At 42.2% G+C, this 27,860-nt stretch overlaps 1 pseudogene; it reads right to left on the bottom strand.

The window, feature by feature from the left end:
• Positions 1-95: 95 nt before the first annotated feature.
• LOC126505207 (40S ribosomal protein S2-like) lies at positions 96-23,854 on the bottom strand (annotated as a pseudogene).
• Positions 23,855-27,860: the final 4,006 nt, after the last annotated feature.

Genomic DNA, 27,860 nt, shown 5'->3' with positions numbered 1-27,860 from the left:
TATTTGTATTGATCAAGCCATGGTTTATGTTTCATCAAGTTTCTACTTTTTTAAAAACAGACTTAATTGACTTTATTTTTCTTGTATAAAAACCCTTATGTGGTAACCACAGCTAGAGCCTGGGTCTGCTGAACTAAGACGCTGGTGTGGGGTTTTACAAGATGGCCAGGGAATTTCTGATGAGGAGACTTGGTGAATACATTCTCTTTCCAGATGTCAGAAGTCAAGTAGCTGTAGGTCTTAGAGATGGCATCAAAGATGGCCTTGGCCAAGTTGCCCAGGGTGGCAGTACAGTCCCTGACTGATGTGTAGTAGTCATCAATACTGGTCATCATCAGTAGCTTCTTAGGCATAGGGGTAGAGACGATGCCAGTGCCTCTGGGCACAGGGTTGAGAAGCATCGACACAAAGTCACAGAAGCCTCTCTCTTTGCACATAATAGTGTGGGACTTGCTTGTCTTGTTCCCTGTGTAGCCTCTCTGCACAAGGATGATGAAATAATTGGCTAAGATGATGACAGTGGCTACCTCCTTGGAGCACTTAATACCAAGACCAACACGACCATCGTAGTCCCCAGTAGTGACAAAAGCCTTGAACATGGTCCACTGGCCAGCCTGCTTCTGCACTGGCATGATCTTTAGAACCTCATCCTTTAGAGATGGCCCCAGGAAAAATGATTAATTTCGGAATTCATAATGGGCAGGCAGAACAGGTAGATCTCTTCCAGGGACTTGATCTTCTTGTCCTTGACTGGGCAGCCCAGCTTGGTGCAGGAGATCCACTCCTTGTCCTTGGCTTTACCTCCACAAGCCCCTAGACCTTGACCACAACCAGAACCTTGACCACAACCTCCTAAAACTGCTGCCAAATCCTCCCCAGATGCCTCCTAATCTTGCCACTCACACCCCACCTATATCATCCACTACTTGTTGTTTTCCTGATGAAAAAGAAGTCAAAATTGTATTTTTATTTTCCTATTTTTTTCTGTTTTTTTTCGTTCTATTTAAGTTTTCAGTGGTGAATGACTAGTTCTTTTTTTTTAAAAGTCTGCTGTAATTATTTTATAAAATTTATTATTTTTATTTTGCATATGGGTGTTTTTCTTGCATGCATGTCTGTGTTCTTCATGTGTGTCTGGAGCCCACAGAGGCCAGAAGAGGTTGTCTGATCTCCTGAAGCTGGAGTTACAGATAATGGTGAGCCGCCATGTGGGTGTTGGGGATCAAACCTGGGTCCTCCGGAACAGCAGCCAGAGCTCTTAAACCTCTGAGTCATCCCTCCAGCTTGTAGCTCATTTATTTTTGATCTTTCTCATTTTTAATAGATGTATTTAAGGCTATACATTTTGCTTTGATATGCCTAATAGGTTTTGACTACCGAGACAATTTGTGGCTACTCTTCTCCTTGCTGCAGTCTGCAAGAATCATGCAGTGAGATTTTAGCTGATAGAGCAGAAGGCTGACCTACCAGAACAAATACATTCTGATGGAAATAAACCCAGTTCTCGCAAGGCGCTCGGCCAACCACCTTTTGTTTATCAGCTGATTCTTACAGTAGATCCCTTATGAAACCGTAAGCACTCTCCCTTGGTGCATGATTCAGCAGAGTATGGATAAGTGGGACAACTCTTTCCCATGTACTGATATATCAGACCCCCCCCCCCACACACACACTCTGTGAGACCTCCAGTGGGAAATTTAGTCACACAGTCAATAACCTTGGTTCCCACAGTCTAATCTCCACTTCTTTCCCTGAGATACATCAGAAGCCACCTCCCTGCAGCTATCTTCCACTTGGCAGGGCACACAGTCAGGAAAGGAGTCTTTCATACAGATCACATTTGGGACCTTCGAAGATAAAGGGACGTCCAAGCTCAGAGATTTGCCTTTGTTTTTTGTGTGTATATAAACTGGAAACTTTACAGAATAGGATGAGAACAGCAGAAGAATAAAGAAACTGATGCGGAAAAGTACGTATGTGGAGGAGAGTTCATTTAGCCCTCGGGTCTAAGTTCCGCGCTTGCTGTGAGTCTTCTGAACTCTGAGGGGACACTGAGACTGGTACCCAGAGGTCCCTGATATCTCACCAATTTGTAATTTTAGTGTTGATGCACTTTTTAAAAGCCAAGAATCATTAAAGATTGCTTAAATAATATTCAGCAATACTTGAATTTTCTTCATGTGGTGTGTGTGTGTATGTGTGTATGTGTGAAACTGTGCCCATGCCATGACGTATGTATGGAAGCCAGAGGACAACTCTATGTGTCAGTTTTCCGCAGTCTTTTTGACTGCTCCGTGTCAGCTGGCCCTCAAGCTGCATTGGTCGCCCTGCCTCTGCCTCCCGAGTGCTTCAATTGCACACACAAGCTCAAGTAACAGATAGTTTTAGAGATTTCTTTTCAATATTTTAAATTATGTCTATCTGTTTGTGTGGTGGAGGGTGTGCAATTGTATGCAGGTATCCAAGGGGGCCAGAGCCATCCATTTCCCTGGGAACTGAAGTTATAGGTAGTTGTGAGCTACTATGTGGGTGCCGAGCACTGAAGTCTGATCCTCTGCAACAGCAACACGTGCTCTTAACTGCTGAGCCATCACTCCAGCCTGACAAGTGCAGATTTTTTAAAGTAGCTATTATTGTGCTAAATAAGATGAACTGTTATGTGCAAGATGTAATCACCCTTATGTTCCTATGAGATACAGCATTTTTATTAGCTACTTCCCATGTCTAATGTAAACGTCATCTAAGTTTAGTGAGATTATATATTATGTTCTTACTGTGAGATATTAAAAGCCTCCCTCTTGTTTTGTTTCTTATTTGTATAATTACAATGAAAAAGTGCTCTTCAGGTTTATTTTTCTTTTGTGACAAAATAGGGCTCCCTAAGCCCCCCGCTTTAGTGGGTCTGGAGTGGAAGCTGCAAGAGGGAGATTGTCACTGTGTTTGGGCACTGAGTTGGTGTAGAGCCTCCCCGTAGCTGAGGCCATCCTCTTCCTCTTGTGTTTTTGCTGGGTAGGCAGGCAACCCAAGTATTCCATCATCCTTGGAGGCCATATGACCATGTGGACCACCTTGCTGACTGTAGTCAGATTAACAGTCATCTTTCCATTCCAACAGGAAGTTAACTTAAGGACAGACATTGAGCTTGATAATGTGATTATTGAGGATGATGTCAGTAAGAGCTCTGAAAGAGGAAGATTGGATGTCACTGCTAAAGTCTCCAGGGATAAACTGGTCCTCCATGTATTCCAGGATAGCCTTTAGGTAGTGTCTTAGCTAGGGTTTCTGTTACTGTGAAGAAACACCATGACCATAGCAGTTCTTACAAAAGAAAACATTTAATTGAGGAGGTGGCTTACAGTTTCAGAGGTTTCATGGCAAGGAACATGGTGGCGTGCAGGCAATAAGAAGTGGTCTGTCTCACCAGGAATAGCTTCAACATAGGAGACCTCAAAGCCTATCCCTACAGTGACATACTTCCTCCAAACAGACTACACCTACTCCAACAAAGCCACACCTCCTAATAGTGCTATTCCCTTTGGGGGCTATTTTCTTTCAAGTCACCACAGGTGGCCTTCCTCCCTCCATCCCTTCCTCCGTCCCTCCCTTCCTCCTTTCCTTCCTTCTTCCTCTCTCTCTCTCTCTCTCTCTCTCTCTCTCTCTCTCTCTCTTTATTTATTTATTTATTTATTTATTTATTTATCTATCATAATTTCAAGACAGGGCTTCTCTCTGTAGCCCTAGCTGTTCTGGAACTCACTCTGTAGACAAGTGAACCTTCCATGCAACCCACAGTTTTAGTGACATAAGTAGTTGTGATGCTTTGGTTAGCACCACAGCCTTCAGACCAGTTTCCCAGAGGAACAGTTCATAGATTCATTGGTGAAAGTGATACCATCCATGGACGGCAGTCATGAGACCCTTCATGATGCCCACTTTGTCATGTGTGATCTTGGCCAACGGGACTAAATTGGTAGTGCAGGAGTCATTGCTGATCCTTCTTAGATAGATACCTTCTTATAGTTTACACTTGTTATAGAAACATCATCAAAAGGGACAGAGATGACTCCATGCCATACTGACACAAACATCACCCTACTTGATGCTGGCAAGATCAGCCTGATGGAAGAGTGAGATAACCTCAGCCTTGTCCGTGCTATAAAACATGCCGTAGTGGAATCGGGCTGCAATGTGCAAACCATGCAGCTGAGATCAACGAAAGGGTCATTTTCATGTTGCTAAATAAAGCTGAAACCAGCCCGTGATAACCAAGGGCCAACAGGATGCCTGATAACCAGGGGCCAATAGGAGGAGATCTCTTCACACCAATCATCACCATTTGTCTCAGGGATGCAGCCAGTACTGAACAAGAAAATGCTACTAACTATCAAATGGGGAGGAGCAGGGAGCTGAAACACCAGTTCAATCACACCGTTTCCGTTAGTGAGGACGTACAGCCAGAAAGAAGTCAAGCTTCTAGAGCTCAGGTTCTGGGGAAACTGGCGAACAGGAGCAGCTGGATCGTAGCTATTTCCACAGTTCCACGTAGAATTCAAACTACCCGCAGAATTCTTGCCACACAGCCAGAATGAAAACCCAAGCGCGAGCTGAAGAGTCGGAGCTGAGGAAAGGCTGTTAAACTGGCTCACTATCTGCTGGGGATTAGAACAGCAGCCAGAAAGAGTCCAGGAGCCAGAGAGAAGAGCAGGCAGCAGCTCCTCAGGCCCTTGCCCTCTCGAGGGCTTAGGGGAATTTCCTTCTTGGAATTGTGTACAAAACCCTCGCACTGTGTCTCAGAGGTGTTCCACCTGCTTCTCCTTTGAACTTTAGATTGCATTATAAGAGCTAACATTTGCTTGTTTGGAAGGAGCCTGCGCCTCCTCTCGACCCTTTTCCCTGGCCATTTGAGAAAGGTCTGGAAGCGAGAAGGATTCTTTTAATAAGAGACACAGAGCTTCCTCTTGCCAGCCACACACTCACCCACCATTCATTTTGCTTTTTAAAAATGAGAATTCAAAGAGACTCTCCAGGTTTGGGGCAGTGCCTTTCACCTCTCTCTCTCTGAATTCATAGATTGGTCAGAACGTTCTGGCCCGTACAGTGGGGAAACCAAGTGGAGTGAAAGCTCCCCAATATTGTTTGAGGGGGAATCAGGAAACAAGACGACGTAATGAACTGACTCGAAACTGAAACAGGAATCCAAACGGTCCATCCCCCTGCCTTCGCACCGATCCTTCAGCAGCTGAGAATAATTATCTCCCAGGCTTCATCTATGGTGCCCTTTCTCAGGGCAAAGGAATGAAGATGAAGGTGGAGCCTGAATGTCAAAGCTGAACATTTCCCTAGAACGCTCTTCACTTCAAAATCATCTATTTCCTGAAGTCCTTGAGCCAAGAAAAAAGGGGTTCTTAAAAATCTCTTTTAGGTAGTTTTTTGAGGTGTTAAAATGTTATTTCAAATATGAATTCTGCAGGCAATTTGCACATAATAGTCTTATTTGTACTTTTTTACAACTTAAAAATCTTTGCAAACTACTTTCTTATGCAATCTTCCTCAGGAAGCAGTTTGCTTAAGAAAGCAGTTGATGAAAGTTGTAAAGTGACCGAGGAAAATCATTTACCCGCAAAATAAAATATTGATCAAATGGTTAGGACTCGGAGTGAGCTCTCACATAAAAGAAAAAATAAAATGCAAAGATGTAAAGGCACCCAAGTGAAGAGAGGTCGCGGAATAGAATTAATTACCAAGACGCTATTTTCTTCTGAAGAGCCGAAGTGCTTTACCTGGTATCGCTCTCCTGTTCCTGCTGTGTGAGAAAAATCAATGATAAGACCTGAAATTTACAAAAAAAAAAATTAACTCAGCAGAAGCTGTGGGAAATGAGACGTGTGAGAACGATCCCTTAAGTTACAGTGGAAACAACTTTTTCCCCTAGGATTGCCTTTTCCCTTCTTTTCTTCTTTTCCCTTTCTTTTTGTTTCATCAGGGTGTTGACTATCCCAGGCTTGGGATGATGCTGAACTTCTGATCTTTCTGAGGCCTCCTCCAGAGTACTGGGATTACAGGCAGGTGCCATCACCTCTCCTATTTGTGATGATAGAGAATGAAGCCTAGGGCTTCAAGCAAGTGAAGAAATACCCTACAAATGGAACAGCCATCTTTGACGAACTTTGAAATAAGAGTTAAGGGGGGGGGGATATTAAAATATCTTAAAACCAAATCTAGTGATAATGCTTAGAACTCATATGAAATGAACTAAGTTTCATCATAATGAGGGTTTTTGTTTTGTTTTGTTTTGCTTTTAACTCCTGTTATTGGGTTAGTGCATCTGAAGTACAGGATACCAGAACAGGATACGCCAGTGCTCACCAAAAGACATGTCTCTTCTGCTTTGCCTGAGCATAAAACACCTTCCCAGTCATTGTAAGAAAGGCAGCTCGGGACACATGTCATTACCACCTGTAAACCCACTCATACACTAGAGACATTGCATTCTCAATCACCTTTCATTGTTTAGCTGAAGACAAGATTTTTCCATGAAGGGCTCCAAGTTCCGGAAAGATGATGGAACTCAGACAGTGTGAGTCCCCGAATCTCAGCAAAGAAGCTGCCAATCTGCCTGGAGTAGGACACAAGCAAGATGTGAACCTTCTGTTGCATTATCAATCTCAAGTTTAGAGGTAATTTCTTACAGTTACCATGATGAGTACATGCTTATAGATATTGTATCTGACTTGCACTAGTCTAAGATATGCTGAGTCGGGAAATCTTGAAACAGGGTCCAAGGAGTCCAAATTCTCCAAATGATCTGGGCTCACTGGAACTTGAGAAGCATGCTGGCTTAGCATTTGATTTCATAAGCAGTTTCTCTACAGAAAATGAAAAGTTTTCAAACATGTTAAGATGAACTGTTTAAAAATGGTCTTTTAGGCTCATATATTCTTTTTTATCTAATTGTTTATTTTAGAGAATTATAAGTACATAATTTCCACTTCCCTTTAACCCCTCCAAACCCTCCCATATTTACTCCTTGTTCTCTTTCAAATTAATAGCCTTTTCTAAAGAGCTTTAAATGTGACTATAGAAGAATAAATTTGAAGCAATGTTGTTTTCAAATTCAGAGTCATATTTTAACTCATCTTGGTTAAAGTATGCCCAGACCATGTGCCACTAGACAAGGGTCAACAAGATGGTCCCATTTCCTGCCTCCATGAATCTCTCTATCTACCTAGTTAGAATAGGCAGATGGCAAATAAAAATATCTGGTGTTCTGAAAAAAATATAAAACTATTTAACCAAGGTATTGTAGATTTAGGGAAAACATCCCAATAGAAGCATAAAGATGAATTAGCCTGTTGGAAGGGAAAAGGGAAACAATGGGACAAAACATTGACCTCAGTTGGTGTGGATAAGATCAAAAGCTGCAAGAGAAGGTGGGCCATGACATTGACATGGCTGTCAATATTGACTGTAGCTCAAGAAAAGAGCATGGCCCAGATGGAGGAGAGGGGTGGGAACCAGTGTGAGAAGTCTGGAAGAGAAGGACTATTGAAGAAGGTTAAAGAGAATGCACTCCCCCCAACTTCCTGGAAAGTTACTCCAGATGTATTGCTAAGCGTTACTGGATGGATCATGGGTGGAGGAAACCAGTCAATAGATTGGTCTTGCAGAAATCTCATGCTAAATTAACCCATCCATTCATGTGTCCTCTAAGTAATCATTTATTTAGCCCCACACAAAGGAGTTAGGATAAAATGATGACAAGTCAGCCATGATCTCCTTCCTCGTAAACAAGATAGCGATATAGAGATGGTAGGTGGTTGTGTGATGTTTTTTACTCTTTTGACTTTTTGAGGGGCCTACCACCTAGCTCCCAAATAAATTAGATGCAGAGGTTTATTATTAGTTATGAATGCTTAGTTATGAAGGCCTTATCTTGGCTTATTCTTGCCAGATCTTCTTAATTTAAATTATCCCAACTATCTTTTGCCTCTGGACTTTTTCCTTTACTTACTTCTGTCGATATTACTTTCACTTTTATTCTGTGGCTGGCTGGGTAGCTGAGTGGCTGACCCCTGATATCCTCCTCCCCTTCTTTTCTCGTCCCTCCTTCTATTTATACTCTCTGCCTGCCAGCCCCACCTATCCTTGCTCCTGCCTCACTATTGGCCATTCAGCTCTTTATTAGGACCATCAGGTGTTTTAGACAGGCAAAGAATCATAGATTCACAGAGTTAAACAAATGCAGCATAAACAAAAGTCACACACCTTAAAATAATATATATAGATAGACAGACAGATAGTAGATAGATGGATAGATAGATAGATAGATAGATAGATAGATAGATAGATAGATAGACAGACAGATAGAAAATAGTATCAGACATCGAGAAATAAGAAGTCCAAGATTATAGTATGCTCTGTTTTCTGGCTTGCATTGGTATAGGAGGATCTTCTTTCTATGTGTTTCTTTCATTAGTTGAATAAAGAAAACTGCCTTGGCCTTTTGATAGGGCAGCCCTTAGGTTGGCAGAGTAGACAGAAAGGAATGCTAGGAGAAAGAAGGCAGGCAGAGCCAGCTGCCAGGTCAGACATGCTGAATCTTTCCTGGTAAGCCATGACCTCGTGGTGACATACAGATTATTAGAAATGGGTTGAATCAAAATGTGAGAGTTAGCTAATAAGAGGCTAGAGCTAATGGCCAGGCAGTAATTTAATTAATTAATACAGGTTTCTGTGTGGTTATTTGGGGGTTAAGCTAGCCAGGTGGCAGGACGCAGCCCACTGCACTTCCTACAACAGAGTGGCGCTCCAACGTGGTAACAAACTGTCCATAAAACCTGAGAGGGCTTAAAAAGGCATTCTCGACACACACACACACACACACACACACACACACACACACACACACACACACAGAGAGAGAGAGAGAGAGAGAGAGAGAGAGAGAGAGACACAGCTTTTTGCTGTTTGCTAGGGTGTGCTGCAGAGAGATTTCCTGACTCAGCAGCCGTACCCCCCCCCAAAAAAAAAGCCGCATGGTTTTAAAACACGGCTTCCTGGGCACTGCATGGGCCCTGTCGCTGGTGCAAACTCTGGTTATGGTGCATTTGTGGCCTGGGTGCTTGTGTATCTGCTCAAGATCAGGAGGAAAGTAGCTGAGACCATGCCCATGGCTCACATACAGAGAGATGTTTCCAGGCTATGCACTGCTCTTGGGAGATCTGGCTGCAACTCAGAAAAAAAAGGATTTATGTATGGCACACTCATTCTCTGGGTTGGACTACTAAGCTCAGCTCCTGCCTGGCAGCCCCAGAACAAGCATAAATGGTACATCCACCATTTTGAAATTGGAGGGAGGTGGAGCCAACATCCAGAGCAGCTGCAACCAAGCTGCTTAACATTTTAAAAGCTCTTCAAGACAGTAGAGAATTAAAGACAATGCAATAGGACAGATTCAGACATAAAAGACCCTCTAAATTGGTCATAGTGTTAGATAAGCATACGTAGGCTTGGGAGAGAGAAGAAAAAGAGTATTAAAAAGTCATAATATAAAGTTAATGCTTTAAAAAAAGGGGGGGAGGTAAAGTCTTTAAAGAGACAGAGTACAGATAGTTATTGATTAAAAGAAGTAAAGAAAAATAAGCCACGTAAAGATGGAGAATACACAGAGAATCTGGATTATGTTTATTGTGTTTTCTTTGAATTTTTTGGCTGTAAAGGAGCTAAGTACAGAGGCACATCTCATTGTGTGGGCTGCTAAGATAAACCAGGATGTATATATATATATATTTTTTTAAATGTATCTATCATCTTTTTTTTTAATATTTATTTATTTATTATGTATACAATATTCTGCCTGTGTGTATGCCTGAAGGCCAGAAGAGGGCACCAGATCCCATTACAGATGGTTGTGAGCCATGTGGTTGCTGGGAATTGAACTCAGGACCTTTGGAAGAGCAGACAATGCTCTTAACCTCTGAGCCATCTCGCCAGCCCACCAGGATGTATATTATAAAGGTATCTTGACTTCAAAATATGAGTCTAAGGATATGATGCTTTGGAAAAGAGGTTCTTCTTTTGTTTTCACAGAAGATGAGACCCTGTGGATTGCTTCTATCCTGATATGGTATGATAGACCACGCCCTCCTGAAAGGTTACCGTAAATACCCTCGGAAAAATTACTTTACTAAACTGCCAACTGAACCTAGCAAACAGGATACACCATGAAAGACCTGATTAATAGCGCCCCATACAGCACGAAGCAGTTTGGAGAGAAATAACTACATCCATATTCCCAAATATTGTTCATAACTGTTCTTTTACATTTAAAGGGGGATATGATATAGATATGAATAATTTGCATTGGTATAAATCTTGATTTATTAATGCAAGTTTAAGGTCAATTTTATTATATGTATATTTCTAATCTTCATTAAGGTATTGTGATTGTGTAGTTCATTTAGAAATGTAATGTATAATTAGGAAATATAGTTTGTTAATGGATAGTCATTGATAATAGTCAAGCTTGTAATCATGTTAGTTAGATTTTTTAGATATATAGAGATATATTTCAGTTAGATAGGCATTCTTCATATCTTTCAAAGATTACAGAATATGTAGGCTGAAGATGGATTCCCCAATGGTACAGAATACTTTGCATGACTGTCCAGGAAGTGCGATGTCTCTGTCATTTCTAGAGTTTTGGTAGTTGCTTACTTCTTGTTTACTTAGGTGATATTATATCCTTCTGGAGTCTTTGATGGAGTTGAAGAATAGATAGATAGTTATAGTTTTCCTTTGTTATGATAAAAGATAAAATAGATATAAATATTGTAAGTTTAATTCTTGCTTGATAACTTTTGTTACATGTAATTTTATTATGTTAAAGTGAAAGCCTTTCTTTTTTGTTTAAACAGAAAAAGGGGAAATGGTTTAGAAGAGTCTTCTTTCTATATGTTGTTTTCATTGGTTGAATAAAGAAAACTGACTTGGCCTTTTGATAGAACAGCCCTTAGGTGGGTGGAGTCGACAGAACAGAATGCTGAGAGAAAGAAGGCAGGCAGATAATAGCCGCCATGGAACAGCTGTCAGGTCAGACATGCTGAATCTTCCCTGGTAAGCCATGACCTCGTAATGACATACAGATTATTAAAAATGGGTTGAATCAAGACGTGAGATTTAGCCAATAAGAAACTAGAGCTAATGGCCATGCAGTAATTTAATTTATACAGGTTTCCGTGTGGTTATTTTGGGGGTTAAGCTAGCCGGCAGCAGGACGCAGCCCGCTGCACTTCCTACAACATTGCACGATAGATGAGATTTTTTTAAATACAGGAATAGGAGCTGGAGAAATGGTCCAGTGGCTAAGAGCACTGGATGCTCTGCAGATGACCAAAGTTCCATTCCCAGTACCTACATAGTGGCTTACAACTGTCTGTCAGTTCTAGGGGATCTGAACCTTCTTCTGGTCTCCTTGGGCATCAAGCATGCACATGGTACATAGACATGTCTGTAGGCAAAATACCTATACACATTAAAGTAAATAATTAATTTTAAAACATATAAAAATAAGTTGTAAGAGATAATGGGCTCAATATTGATTTTATGGTACCCAATTTCAATTTCAAGACTTATTATAAAGACACAGTAATTAAAACAGCGTAGTATTAGCATAAAGGTACAAAAGAAATCAATGGAACAGAACAGAAAGTCTAAAAATATCTGCATATGTATATGGTTCACTGAATTTTCACAAAGCTATAAAGCAATACAATTGAGTAAATATAATCTTTTCAGAAAATTATTCAGGACTATTAGATAACTATATGCAAAACAGTTGATATATTACATAAAAATGAACTCAAAATGGATTTTAGATCTGATTAGAAAACTAAAAGAAGTAACAATAATTGAAGTAAGCATTGAAGAAATTGTCAATGACCTTAGAGAAATTTTAGATTCAATACAATACAAACTAAACAAAACCACCCTATAGTTAGTAGATGAAAATGGGCCGGGACTACAGTTGAGTGGTGGGACACTTGACTAACTTGTGAGATCCTGAAGCTGAATTCTCAGCATTACAAACAAGTGATTTTTTTTTTAAAAAAGGCAAATGTAAATAAAATAGAAACATTGGTATTCATCAAAATTAAGAACTTTGAGGAATGTGGAGATAGCTTAGTGGGTAAAGATATTCACTGCCACGCCTGAAAACGTGAGTTCAATCACCAGGATCTACACGGTGCCAGAGAAGATGTAAAGATAAATAATCATATAGGATGTGCAGTATCAGCGATCGTTAGGAGACTGCACACCTCGTCAAATGTCTAAGAGTCAAATTCTACAGCAGCAATTGTTAAAGAGGATTGTCACTGTAACTGAAACTCTTACATTCTACTTACACTTCTGGTGGGAATGTAACGTGCTAATAATTCATTTGGAAAATGATTTGGCTATTTCTTAGAAAGTTTCACACATATTACAATATGATCCATCTATCAGCTGCTAAGTATTTACATAGAAATATGAAAATGCACATCTATACAAAGCCTTGTATATATTTTCATACACACACATACATTATATCTGTTTTTAATAGTCCCAACCTGAATACTAACGATCACTCATCAAGGTGAATGATTAATACATTCTAGTACAACCATTCGTAGAGTGCTATGTGACAGCAAAGGGAATAAGCTATTCATATATGCAACAAGGGATTTCAAAATTACTGAACTAAGAGGAAAAGTTATTAAAAAGATAAACCTTATGAATTTATTATTTATGTTCTTATGGACTGGAGAGATGACTCAATGTTAAGAGTGCTTGCTGTTTTTGCAGATGACCAGAGTTTGGCTCCCAGCATCCATATTTGTTAACTCATAACTGCCTGCAACCCCAATCCCCGTGAATCCAACAGCCTCTCCTGGCATCCACATTTACCCACATACACATGCATGCATACACACAGGCACACATACATAGATAGAGTTGTAGAAAATTTCAATTCTCTATAGTTACAGGAATCAGGTAGATTGTTGTTTGGGAACTTGGTGGGTGTAGTTAAAGTGCATAGGGGAGCGACTAGAAAGGAACACAAGGGAACTTTGGGGATCGATGAACATCAACTGGATGATGCCATGTTTTCATGGACGCTGACATTTGTAAACTTTTCTCAGGCTGTGCATTTTATATTTGTGACTTCTATGATTTCCATCAATCTACTGTTACCTTAAAAAGTAAAACTATAATGTCTCTACCATAAAAAGACACCTCTGAGAACAGCAGATGAGAAAAGGCAACTGACCCAACCAAACTTCTAGAAATGGGAACAGAATTTCTTGAAGCTAAAACTTACCTGAAATGTAAGACTCATTGGATACATTCAGCCTTAAATTGGACCCAGCTGAAGAGTGGTTTCGTGACCCAGAAGACAGATCAAAGGGACTGGTTCCCCCAAACTGGGATTCCCAACAAGGTTGTTATGGTTGACCTCAGGGAGAGCAATTTCAGTGGACCAGGGAGAAGCTAGGGTACACTGAAAGGAAAAGTGAGTGAGAAAAGGGAAAGTAAAGAGAACGCATTTAGACAATCTAGCAAATGCTTGCCCGGGGAGCGGAGGTTTAAAATAGAGTATGTGCAGAAGAGGCAGAAAATTTTATTTCTGCTTTTTTTTGAAAATGTCCATATCCACAAAAAAGTTATAATGATGATTCCTTAACACACCCCAGATACATCCAGTTCTTCTTATGACCTAGAGAGACACTTTATGCATAGCATCCAAAGTAGCTCACTGGGCATTTCACACCTCAATTCATGAGCACATGTGTCTCAAGAACAAAAGCATTCCTCCCCCCCCCACCCCGTGTGTGTGTGTACACGTGTGCACATCTTTGTGTGTATATGGGTGCATGTATGTACATGGAGGCCAGAAAACAACTTTGGTGTTGTTCAGGCCTTGTTCTTTTCCTTCCTTCCTTCCTTCCTTCCTTCCTTCCTTCCTTCCTTCCTTCCTTCCTTTCTTCCTTCCTTTCTTTAATTTTTAGACAGGGTAGTTCACTGACCTAGAACTTGTCAGTTAGGATAGACTACATGGCTGCTGAGACTCTGCCTCCAGCTTTCCAGTACTAGGACTTAAGGTGCATGACATCACCCCCAGGAATTGAACTCAGGGCCTCACGCTTGCATGACAAGTGCTTTACTGACTGAACTATTTTCCCCAAAGACAAGAGCATTCTGTTTCTGATGTAAGGCAATCAATATGAATTCAAATGCTTCATTGAACATATAAAGTATACATTTCTCCAGTTGGCATAATGTTTTATAAGTACTTTTCCTTTGAGACGAGATCCAATCAAAGTTAACACATTGTATTTGACAGTTAGGAGTCTTCAGCTTTCACCATGCTTCCTTCCCTTTTGTGTGCATTCAACCCTTTGAAGAGTATTAGATAGTGTCCAGGAGAACAGTCCACAGTCTGAGGTCACAGGATCATTTTCCTGCCATAAGTTTCAGGCCAGTCATTTCTTTCAAGACACCACAAATGTGTTTCTTCAAAGCTTTGATTATCCATTAGAAAGCATCGACTATCAGGCTGTTCCACTGCGGAGGGAGCTAAGCCTGACTATTTGGCTACTGACATTTTTCAGAAAGAGTGGAGAAATGTAATAAAGAGTAAATCGAGCGGGAAGATGATGCTGGAAGAGAAAGCATAGTAAGTAGAGGGAGAGGTGCAGAGAATAGATGGAGAACAAAGGATGGATTAGCCCCAGCCAGAAAGAGAGATAACTCTTACTTTATGTCCGAAGGAAAGAGGGAAACCCACTGCAGATGCACGAAGCTAATCCATCTCCGGCAGCTACTCTGGAGAAGAGCGGAGAGATGGACTGCTAGGAGCTGTCACGGACCAGCGTAAGTGGAAGACTGTGGGAGCCTCGACCTAGAAGCAGAGACTATGGACAGCGGATTAGTCAAGGGGACAATGAGACAAGAGGGTTGAGGAGGGAGGCAGCAGGAGAGATGGGGCTCAAGCTGCTGGCTGGAGGGAAAGTAGAACTATGGGTGAGGGCAGAGAATCTGGTGCCAAAATGGTCAGCTCACAGAGGCAGGGGAGAACAAGGCAAGAACAAACACCAGAGGGCAGGAATGAAGAAGAGCTTCTGGAAAAGGAGGAATCAGATACTGACTTGATCTGGGGACGTGACACGGGAACTAGATGGCCGTGAAACAAAAAAGACACTAACAGGTGACATGAGCATCTTGGAACCTGTCACCCAGTGTGTTCTAGGTGGGGTGGAGAATTCAAAAAGAACACAGGCATCTGCTACCAGCTGATCTCAGCTTCTCTCACTCACAGTTTTCCTTAGCTGTGTGTTGAGGAGACAGTTTCACTCCTCAACACACAATTGACCAATGGAGTTTTGGCTTAAAATAGTTGAATCAAAATCTGTGTAGAATTCCAGCTACAGTGGGCCTTCTTTATCCTTTTGGGGCATTTTTAGGATTTACAAGAAAATTTTCATTAGAAAAATTCTTTTTTTTACAGATGATCTTTTCTAATCCCTTACCTGGCATCTGTGTGTTATCACAAGAACTCGAGTTAGCTATGATTGGATGGTCCTGAAGAAACTGGATTAGATCAGCGAGAGGTTTTGGACTTCACTAGTTTTTTTTTTTTTTTTTTTTTTTTTTTTGGCCTCTTGGGAAATTTGATGAAAATATGACTCCTTTTTCCAGAAGAATAAACATTTGCATGACTCTATACAATACTGCATTCAATTTCAAGGTGCCTCACAGACTGTCACTTAATATCCCCTGAATTTGATTCCCATGGGTACCATTTCAGTGCGATAATATTATGACTATTCCAACAAAGTCGCTTGGCTTGTTATCCAAACATTTCTTTAGAACTTTACCCTAATCATTCCCCCAAAACTTGTCTCTGATATCTATTTTACATACTGAGTGAAGTCTGAAGCAGCCCTATGAATTTCCCCTCTGCCTAGGATGTGATTTCTCTCTCCTACTTGGATTTGCCGTCATCATAGCCCCAGAGAGTCTTGTACTGTTTACCAGACAGATTTTATTTTAAAAAGGATCATCCACACCGCGAAGCAGCTGATGCTGACATCTACTCTGTCAACTGGCAACAGCCCAACCCTGCAGCTGAAGTGGGATAAAGGACATCAGAGACACTTGCCAACCAGCCAACTCAGCGCGGCCTGGGAATCCCAAGTCAGAGGGAGGCGCTTGGGCACAGAAGGCAGAGCAGAGACTGATGGATTGAGGAGAGAGTGTCTGCCGAGCACACCTGTGCTCACAGTCCCTAGAGCCTTGGAGATGACAAGACCAGAAAGAAACCTGGGAGAGACACGAGGAAAGAGAAAAGAAACACTACAGTTCTCCAAGCAAGCAAGTGAGCAGGCAGCACACATACGCCTCCACATATTAGAATGTGGAGAAAACATTCTTTGTTTTTTTTTCTTGGTCCTAAATTAAAGTCAATACCTGTTTAAAATATTAGAGATGCTGGAGAGATGGCTCAGTGGTTAAGAGCACTGGTCTTGTAGAGGACCTGGGTTCAGTTCCCAAGCCTCACCTGGTGGCTCATGACTATCTGAAATTCCGGGTCCAAGAGATCCAGGGAATCCAGTACCTTCTTCTGACTTCCGTGGACATCAGACATGCATGTGATGCACATACATATCATGTGCGTAAAACAAAATAAGTAAATCTTTATTTAAACAAAGTGAAACAAAACCTACAAGAGCGTCAGGTCAGTCAGTAAAGTGCTTGTTCTGTGTGCATGAGGCCTTGAGTTCACTGAGTACAGGGAGTCTTAGGGTTTCTGTTGCTGTAAAGAGACACTGGGACCACGGCAACTCTTATAAAGGAAAACATCTAATTGGGGCTGGCTTACAGTTTCAGAGGGTTAGCCCATTATCATCATGGTGCATGGTGGGGACCATGCAGACACGGTGCTGGAGAAGTAGCTGAATGGCACCCGGGAATGGTCTCAGACATTGGCGGTGACTTGAGCATATATGAGATCTCAAAGCCCATCTCCAATGTGACACACTTTTTCCAACACGACCACACCTATTCCTGCAAGGCCACACCTCTAAAAGTACCACACCCTTTGGGGGCCATTTTCTTTCAAGCCACCACAAGAGGGGGGAAAAAAGGCCAGGCATGGTGGTGTGGCCTTGTAATTCCAGCCCTGGGGCATGAAGATAGGTCGGTCTCGGGGCTTGCTGACTACCCAGCCTAGCCTCCTTTGTAAATTTCAGGTTAGTGAGAAATGGACTCAGCAAACAAGGTAGACAGGGCCTGAGCAACTCAAGGTTGTTCTCACCTCTCTAGGGGCACACATGCACACACACACACTTGTGATCACATGTATATATACACAGAAGCATGTATTTACATGGGGCGGAGGAGAGGGAGAGAGTCTGTGCTGGTAAGATGACTCAGTGTGTAAAGGTACTTTCTGCCAAGCCGAGTGTCCTGAGTTCTACCCCCAGAACAAGCATGGTTAAGGAGAGAAACTCCGGCAGGCCGTCTTCTGACCTCCACAGTGTGCTCTGGCAAGTGAGTAAAAATCCTAATACATTTTTAGAAAATAAACGGTTTACCCAGACCAGATCATTTCCTCCTGCTTCTCCTTGCAGTAGAAAAGCAGCCTTTGCCCTGTTTCTCCTCACACCTTCTCTTTGTGTATGCTAATTCATCAGCTCCCACATCTAACTACACTCCATCAAATTCCTCAAATGGTAATATAAAAATTGTGTACGCTTTACTTATTGTCTTGGTTTTTATCTATTGCCCCAGAGGATTTTAAATATTTACAACGAAACCTGAAATACAGACAAACGAGTAAGAAACCAGCCACTAGGTGGATTATAGCTTTGTCATGGAAACTTATGCTTAATAAAATTACTGCAATTGATTCCAAAACAGCTCCAAGCATCCTTGAAGCTGAGATTTTAAAAAAAAAAAGACATAGGATGACTGTAATGGTTATTGTCTTCATTACCCGAGGAATTAATTATATCAACTTCAGGGATGTTTTTGCTGTTATTGGGTTTTAAAACGAGTTTACCTGTCATGGAGATAGGCAGCTAATACAGAACGTTTACATCTTTGCTTTATTTGAAATGAGTAGATGTTTTTATATGCAGCTTTTCCAAATATGAATATCAAAAGAGGAAACACCAAGTTGTGGCCTTGTTGTGGTTTCCTTGGGGTAGCTTGGGGTGTGCTGTGTGTTTCCTCTATTACTTATTATGGGAATAAAGAGTAGGCCAGGGAAATTCATCTTTGGCCATGCTTCCCTGAAAATTCTTCTCATTATCAGCTGCCTCAGGTGAGTAACGACCAGCCAGGGAAGGTAAGCTGAGAGCTAAAACTTACATCTTCCACATGGTTGATGGGTGATCAACAGGCTCCAGGAACCTTCTGCTGTTGGCGGAGATGTTCTCATAAAACTGGAGGATTCTTTATATTCCTGTCTCAACGGAGGACTTTTCTCCATTTGCACCCTAGGCAGGCTTTGGGTGCACATCGATATCATCCAACCTTTCTCAGGAAGCAGCTGCAGCTAAATACAATATTGGAATTTTAAATTAGAACATTGTGGGCTGGCAAGAGGGCTCAGTAGCTGAGAAAGGCACCTGCTACCAAGCATCACTCACCACCTGTGTGTGCTTCCTGACCTACATGGTGGAAGGAGCAAACAGACTTTCCAAAGTTGTTCTCTGATTTCCACGTGAGTGCTATGACATGTGTATGCACATGTGTACACACACACACGTGTACACACACCCAATTTTTACTTTTTTTTTTTTAAAAAGATGAAAGTCGTTTAGCATGAAAGCTAGAGTGGAAGGAGATGTCCCTAGTGACTGTTTTGAATTTGACATGATTGATCCTAGGGTTTTTTTTTTGATAATAATCAATGGGATTATTTGCTTTATAGAATGTGAATACAAAGAACAAGACTTCCTTGATCAAAGAAAATGATGTTTATCTTTCCATTCATCATGGAAACAGAGATGCATCCAGCTTATCTTAAAAATTTTCTTGAACCAATATCTTTGGCATGAATTCTGAGCAGTGAGAAAGGATTATAAATTTGCCATAAAGAAAGTAGAGTATATATCATTTCTATTCTACAGACGCATTTCATGGTGCTAAAGAAGTTAGGGTGACATCAGACTTCAGTAAAGACAGTGTGGCACAAACTATGAGGAGCACCAATTGTTATAAGGGGAGATGTGCACTCCAGCTCTGCATATTATCAAAGTGAAATATCTTCCTTTACATTCTAAGTCCACCCAAATATGAATGAAGTCCACATGAATTAAATCTCTCAGAACAAGAAATTCCTTTGGTCTGTGTCGAGTTATTTGACCTCTGGGGATTTGCTTATCTTGTAACTCAATAAACAGACAGAAAGGTTTTAGAAAGAACATGGTCATGCTGTCATCCACCTTAGTTTCAGATTTACAAACCCAAACCAATCAATGGTGAAATCATTCTGTAATAAAAAGGAGTAAAAATAATAGAAGCCCAGGGTTGGAGGTCCATACAGACTAGAAAAAAAACATCTGAAGATGTTTTCACCTGGGAAGAGAGAGAGTCAGTGGGTGGGGAGAGGAAGGGAGAGAGAGAGGGAGGGAGGGAGAGAGGGAGAGAGGGAGAGAGGGGGGAGGAAGGGAGGGAGGGAGAGAGAGAGAGAGAGAGAGAGAGAGAGAGAGAGAGAGAGAGAGAGAGAGATATTCCTTTTAAATCAGCCACATTACTTGAAGTGTGTTCCACCAGGTTGTGAGTACCATGCCAGTTCCAGGTTTAGCTAGAAGAAAGAGGATTTTTTTTTTCCTGGGCCAGCAAGATGGCTCATTGGACAAAGGTATTTGCTGCCAAATCTGACCACCTGAGTTTTATCCCCCAGAACTCACATAGTTGAAGAAGAGAACTCACTCTTGTAAGCTGTCCTCTGATCTCCTTATGTACACACTTGCATGCACACCCATACCCACACACAACACACATAAATACAGCTAAATCAATCAACAAATAAATGTAATTTTAAAATTCCTTAGTCAAATTACTTTGGGAATGAGCACATGGTGTTCTCGATCCTGTTGAGTCATAATGTAGATTAACAAAGGCAGGGGTGTATGCATTGTTCAACTTGAGTTTTCTAAACTTATTTCACTAGGGCACTTGTGTTTCCTATGAGAAGCACTCCACCAAGCAGCAGTAAATGAAGTGTTGGCCATTTCACCATGGTTCCATGCTGCAGGCTGAAGACTTACTTATGTCTGTCATAGTTCACCTAACACTAGCTTCTGAAGGATTAAGATGAGTACACCCAGCCTCTGGGACTTTTCTTAGTACTGTTGGTTCCAGAAGTGTCTAGATTTCTTTTTGGTGTCTGTAGGCCATATTCCTCCTATATTCATGGTGGAAATTTACCAATTCTTATAGACAACTACCATTAAGGGGTACTTGTTTTACTAAAAATTGTAAGCCTGTGTCATAAGTATAGGTTTTCTTGCTCTAATGTAGATGGGAAACATTTTCTCTAACCATAACATTTTTCATAGCTGTTAGCATTTGGAAATTATTATTCACCTATTTATATGTGGTGGTTGTTTTTATAGAAAAAAGAGTAGGTAAGAAAAGACAATTCCCATTTCCAAATGGCTTCTTCTCTATAGGTTAGCTATCTTATATTCCTAATCACACTATAACCTGAGTCTTGTTATCTTCCTTTCAAGATCTGAAAATTGAAACTTAGAGGCATTGGCAAATATGTGTTATGTGTGGGAGACTCAGAATTTGAAGCTAGTCTCTTAGGTTCCAAACGCCATAATTTTTCTATGATTCTATGAATTTTAGGACACAAGACATTGGAAGAAGTAGAAGATATGTTTGCCATTTACCAAGTATGTAATGCTATCCCATTATTGCTCAATGGACATATAATATTACAGGCTGAATACATGGCTTCTTTTTTCAGGGTTGACGCCTCACATATACTGGGCCAACATTCTATCAATGAACTATGTTCCCAGTCCTATCTATCTATCTATCTATCTATCTATCTATCTATCTATCTATCTATCTATCTTTCTTTCTATCATCTATCTAAGGTACCTGTTTGGTCTAATAAAGAGCTAAATGGCCAATAGTGGGGCAGGAGAAAGGATAGGTGGGGCTGGTAGGCAGAGAGAATAAATAAGAGGAGAACTCTAGGCTCAGGAGAGGAATGAGAGAAGGAGGGAGGGAGAATGAGGAAGATGCACAGGGCAAGAAACCAGGCAGCTGATAACCAGCAGACAGAAGGAAAGAAAAGTAAAAAGTCCCCCAAAACAAGAGGTAGATAAAGAGAAGCAACTTAAGTTCAAAGAGCTAGCCTGCAATGAGCCTAAGCCATGCTGAGCATTCAAAACGAGCAAGCCATTTCCATGGCACGATTTGGGAGCTGGTTGGTGGTCCCAAAGGAAAAGCCTAGTACAGTCCTGTGTGGTAAAATGGCTGTAAACTAAAGAACTGAGCCTACCAGAGGTTAGATGGACAGACAGGATGGCTGCCTGTGCCTGACATTCCATCAACTTCATGTTGGGGATGGGGGCAAGAGGGTTCACTCTGTGAACAGACTCGGGGCCATCAGAGGATGTAACAGTGGCATCAACCCTTCCTGGCTGACATCACATCCACTCAAGTGTCTCTTTGTGATAGGATAGTCTCTCTCCGAAGATGTTAAGCACCCGTGGTAGCCACCTGCTGCCCCTCCCTTGTACTCTTGGTACATCTCTTACACACACTTATGTCTCCATTCTTGGAGCAAGTGTAAGAGTGAACCCTCCCAACATATCACCAATGTGCTAATGTCGCAATGTTGAGGTCAAAAATAAGAAAATGCTTACATGGTTTTTAATACCACAGGCCATCCTCAGATGTCCTACTGAATACCCACAAAAGTAGAAGACAGGCCCCCTGTGGCTGTGAAACACTGTCTTGGAATAAAGTTGGTCTCTGAGGAAAACATGGACAATTGATGCAGATACAAGACAGCTCTGAAAGGGAAACACTGGGGAAGGAACAAGAGAGGCATCCCGAGAGGCCTGGCTCTCTTTTAATTGGTCTCCTTTGACCTCTGTGTGCACTCACTGGTTCTTGAGGAGAATATTGCTTAATTTTCATGTTTGTCGGTTTTATGAAATTCCTGATTTTGATTTCTAATTTTTATGTTTCACGATCATTACCACTCCCATCTTCTTCCTTTTAAAGATTTCGTTTGTCATTTCAATTATGCATTTATGCATGTGTCTATGTATGTGTGCAGTACAAATTCTAATTGGTCTTAGTAATAAAAACCCAGAGTCAGATATTAGGGGGTGAAAGCTGAAAGATCAGAGAAGCAGAGTAGCTAGCTACGAGGTCTTAGCTCTAGGAAATCCTCAGACCGAATGGGGTATCCTGCCTCTCCAAGTCCTCAGACTGAATGGGGTATCCTGTCTCCACTAATCCTTAGACTGAACGCCATCTCTAGGAAACCTCAGACTGAATCCTGACTTCCTGTCTCCTCTGGCTTTATATTCCTCTCTCAGCCCAGCCACGTCACTTCCTGTCTCCACCTCCCTAGTGCTAGGATTAAAGGCGTGAGCCACCACTGCCTGGCCTCTAAGGTGAAGTAGTGTGGCTAGCCCTGCACTCTGATCTTCAGGCAAGCTTTATTTGTTAAAGCACAAGCAAAATATCGCCACGTAAGTACACGTGAGTGCAGTGTTCTGTGGTGTCCAGGAGAGGGCATTGGATTCCTCGACGCTGGAGTAACAGGTACTGGTGAGCTACCTGACAGGGAGGCTGGGAATCCAAACTGGGCCCTCTGCACAGGCAGCATGTGTTTCTAACCTCTGAGCCATCTCTCCAGGTCCCATCCCAGTCCTCTTAAACTTGTAAAAGATTTGCTTTGGGCTTGATGTATGATCTATTCTGGAAGACGTTTTCTATGTATTTGTTGGATTAAGTACTTTGTATATTAAAAAGTAAATGGAGAAATACCTTCAACCTGGCTGCCAGGCAATGGTTACGGGGTTAAGTGGTTCTGTGGAAGGACTGGCTCCACCACTGTCAACCTCTCCCCAAACACACACACACACCGCTGGGGTAGTAAGCCTTTGGCATGCATTAACAATCTGAAATACTAGGGTTGACCTCTGCCAGTAGATACATGGGAAGCTTTTGCTATGGAGCAAATACTGACAGGACACATTTAAAAACAAAGACAAAAACACCCACTGCGAAGGTGTTTGCATCCTGAGTTTGTGGAGCAGTTTATAGTGTTGATGTAACATTTTTAATTCCTGAAACACTCAGGGTAGCTTTCAGTCTCCCATGTCACTAAAGACCAAACATTGTGTGGCCTTGTTGTTTAAAAACTCCAATAAGACAGTCTTAGGACAAAAGACGGGGGAACACTCATGCTCTCTGGCTGCCATCCTTTGCAAATAAGAGTTCAGCCAAGCGTCACTGGGTTTGTCTGACATTTACCAAATTCCTACATAAATAACCATTACCTGGAAAGCGTGAGCAACTGGGAAAGAAATAAGATTTAATGGGTTCAGATGGATAAGGTGGTCCGATCCGGCTGACTCTGTTTTGAGATGAGATGAGGATCCTGTCTAGGAGCTGTGAGACTGTAAATACGCGCTAAACGTGGCACTGAAAGCCTGTTAGACACAGCTCTGGGCTTCACGGAGGTGTGAGGGGAGAGAGATTTGCTCGGTGCACAACGGCAGAACATTTTAACACTCTGTCTTCGCAGATGAAATACCGTCATCCCGCTCAGTCTAGAGTCTCCCTGTGTTCTTCACTGTTCAGCTCTGCTCAGAGAAAATGATGTGCAGTGATTTTGAGACAGACCCGTTACCTGAAGAGGTCAGCCTGGAAGAATTAACTGCTGCTCAGGGTGCCAACGCTCTTATTAAGGAGACGAAGCGCTACACAGACAGCGTCAAAGACACCCTGCAAGATGGAAGGCAACGCTTGGAGCAGGTTGGTAAAGAGACCCTGAAAGTGGTTTTGTGATTGGAAAATGACCATTATGGGCGCCCACACTGCTGGATTGCAGGCATTTGGAAAGATCGATCTCTCTCTGTGGCAGCACTGAGTTCAGACCAAGACTTCTTGCAGAATTAAGGAAGTTGCATGTGTGCTCATTTGCATGGAACCGAGAGAAAGAAGAAACGGGAGGAAAGGGGAGGGCATGGGAGTGTTATTTGTTATTTTCAGCTTCCCTAAGTCTAAAATACCTGACAGGAGCAGTAACTTGCTAGAGGAAAGATTTAATTTGGCTCATGGTCCATCATGGTGGGGAAGGCAGAGTACAGGGGCTCTGCCCATGAGGTAGGAGGGCGAAGCCTTGTCATAGACCAGGCAGGATGTACGGGAGGGAGGGCTAGGTCACACTTTCAAAGACCTGCCTCGAGAGATCTGCTTCTGCCACGCGGGCCCCAACTCCTAAGGACTCCATGGCCTTTAAAATAGTCCTTCATGTGGGGAACCAAGTGTTTGAAACATGAACCTGTGAGGGATACTTCAGATTTGAACCTTGAGGACGGGGTTGTGATAAGAAGGCCTTTTGGGGAGTGGGTTGTCCATCTTCTTCTGAGATGTTTCCAGGGCATGTTGGCTAGTAGTTCACAGCAGCCCCTGACCTCTGTGGAGCTGAACAAGACCTAAGCTCTGCACCTATTTCCCGTTCCCTGCCTCCGTGGGTGCTTTCCAGCTAGAGCGAAGTGATTTGCCTCACAGCAGAGACAGGAGCAGCCCCTGCTTTTCAATTCTCTGGTATCTCCAAAGTTACACGGTAACTGCTGGTCTCCTCTAGTGGCCTGATGTGGAGATGGAGGTTGGGTAATGTACTACCAACTCAGGTGTTGATGTTTCATGTTCAGAGCTAAAGTGTCAACAATGGGCCACTCCTGACAAGACACAGCGTACCACAGACTGAACAGCGAATGTGGAAAGGTTCATTCTGGTGGGAGATGTGGGAAGCAGAAAGGAGAAAGCTGGAAATAATTCAGTGTGCAGATGTAACTTGGTGGGACCAGACAAAAGCCTGTGGGTTTAAGCGTGTTTTAAACAGTGGTCCCTGTGTCTCAGCAAGAGATGGATGTCTTCTGTATTTGGTTGGCTGATGGGCTGAGACCCATCAATTTCAATATCCCTAGATCACGGCAAAATCATTTAGAAGCCCCTCTGACTGATGGGTTATTCTTTTCCTCTTCCATCATCACAGCATGTGGAGTCTGTGCTTGCCGTAATTAACTAACTTAGCACTAATAGCAAACTTCAATGATGTATATCGGCCCTCAAACACACTAAGATGAAGGGGGGAAGAGGGTGAAATTTTTTTTTCTTGCTTAGCACACAGTTCCCTCAGGAAATCAGAGACTAAGGAAATTTTCAGCAATGAAATTAAAAACTATTCCCTTCGTGGATAATTCAAATAGTAAGGAACAGGAGTGGCTGTGACTTCAAGGGACCTTTGATGTCGTTTCAGAATTGAAAACGCTGGCACACAATAGGCCATCAATAGATGTTAAAGAGAGTGGGAAGAGGGCAGAGAAGTGGGAGGAAAGGGACATGCAAAGAAGAAATGGCTGACTCAAGTTACTCCTGGCTTTTGAGAAAGTCAATAGCATAAAACCACACACACACACACACACACACACACACACACACACACACACACACAGAGAGAGAGAGAGAATACTATTCTATGTTATCTTCTAACATATCTCTAAGTATTTCATCACTTCCAGACACTTTTGATATGCCCCTAATTATGCATGCATGTAGATAGCTATCCAGGGAAGTCTATAATCATTTGATTACAGTGGGAAGAGCCCACAGTTTTGCCTTCACACTACTGAGAGCTGGTTCTCTCCTTCCAGCCTGTGGGATCCGGATATTGGACTCAGGTCTTCTGGTTTGGGGGTAAGTTCCCTTACCTGCTGAGCTACCTCACCAGCCTGCTATAAAAAAATAAAAGAAGAAAGAAAGACAAATCTTACTAGAAAAAAGTATTTTCCTGAAAATTTTCTGTTAATATTGAGGGGAAAGTGGTTGCTCTTTTTATTTATATCTCTTTTATATGCAAACATGTGTAGCGTTTTCAATGAGACCTTGTCCAGAATGAACTATGAAGCAATCAATGATGATATCTTAAGTTTCCCTTGATGTCTTTGAGGAAGAAATGACTGAAAAATACTTTTTAAGCAGAAATAGAAAGAAATCAAATAGAAAGGAAGGGTAAGGCAAGGAGTGACATTATGAAAAAGGTCATAGGAGACAATCAAGAGTAAGAGATTTCCAAGAAATGTCATGGGTGAAATGGGCTGGTGCCAGCCTGGTACCTACAGAAGCACACTGCCCACTGCACTTGAGTCCAGAGCCCTGTGCCTAGTACCTACAGAAGCACACTGCCCACCTCCAGATGGTGAAGATCCTTCACCCAAAGCCTGTGCACTTGGGTCCAGAGCCCTGTGCCTTTCCTCCCTCTACTGCTCTATCTGGCTTCATCTTCCATGTCATGTAGACTCCACCCTCCAGAGTGTAGGGACCTGGGCAAACAAGCAGAGCAGGGAGCAGACAATGGGACTCATGAACATAATCAGCTTCCATATACTGAGAAGGTACTTGTGACCTGAGGGAGGGGCTGGAGAGATGGCCTGGTGAGTAAAATGCTTACTTTGCAATCATGAGGCTCTGATTCAAACCCCAGGATCTATTTTAAGTCAAGTGTGCTCACACAAGCCTGTAACCCCAGCGGTAGGGAAGGAGAGAGTGAGAATCAGACACAGGAGGATTGTTGGTGATTTGTGGCCATCAGCATAGCCAAAAACCAATGAGGTTCAGGTTCAGTGAGAGACCCTATCTTAAAGGAGTAAGGTAGAGGTGATAGAGGATACTCAGCATCCTCCTTTGGCCCCTGTGTTTGTGCAGGTTTGTATGCCCCCACACACATATGTACACACACACACACACACACACACACACACACACACACACACACATACACACATCAACTTTCCTGGGAGGAAATGGAAGGGTCATCAGAAATCAAGAGAGAAGTGAAGAGAAATGAAGGGGACCAAATATACCCTTCCAAAGCGCACCCCCAGTGCCTACTTCCCCCAAACAGGCTCTACTTCCCTGTTTTCATTATCTTCCAATAATGTCATCTCAGGATGAATCCACCGAAGTGAAGTTTGTACTGTCATGATCTGTCATCACTTCTCAATAGTACCATTGTCTAGGGACCAAATGGTCAACACACAAGCTGTTGGGGCTGGGAAGGGGAAAGGAAAGGCTCTCTAGGTAAATAAAGCCATTGATGTCCACTTTATACCATTTCTGTCATTTTCCCTACTACTTGAAAACTCAAAACCTCTTCTGCTTCTCAGTGCCAGCTTCTACCAAGAGTTCCAGTAGGAAGTTAGCTTCTGCGTCACTTGGCATCCTGAAAGGAGTAGGTCTCATGCCCAACCTCCTTTCTCTTCTTGGAGCTTTTGACATACATGAAGACATTCCCTCCCACATTTCCTCACTGCTTTTGAAACTTCACTACAGGACTGGCTTCTGTCACGGCCCTCAGTTTCTGATAACTTCTGCTTTCTTCCACCTAGATCTGCACCACCCCGCAGCTGCTCCCTTGGTCCCAAACACTTCTCTTCATGCTGAGTCTCCAGGTTTGGTAAACAGTGCTGACTATAACATACAGAAACACAAATCACTAAAGAAACTATTGCCCCTGAATAAACAGGGTTTAAAAAAACACT

The sequence above is a fragment of the Alexandromys fortis genome, unplaced genomic scaffold, assembly GCF_014885135.2.
Source record: "Alexandromys fortis isolate MF-2015 unplaced genomic scaffold, M_Fortis_MF-2015_v1.1 scaffold_57, whole genome shotgun sequence".
Taxonomy (NCBI): domain Eukaryota; kingdom Metazoa; phylum Chordata; class Mammalia; order Rodentia; family Cricetidae; genus Alexandromys; species Alexandromys fortis.
Note: the sequence above shows the minus strand (reverse complement) of the source record. Positions and strands in the feature narration are given on the sequence as shown.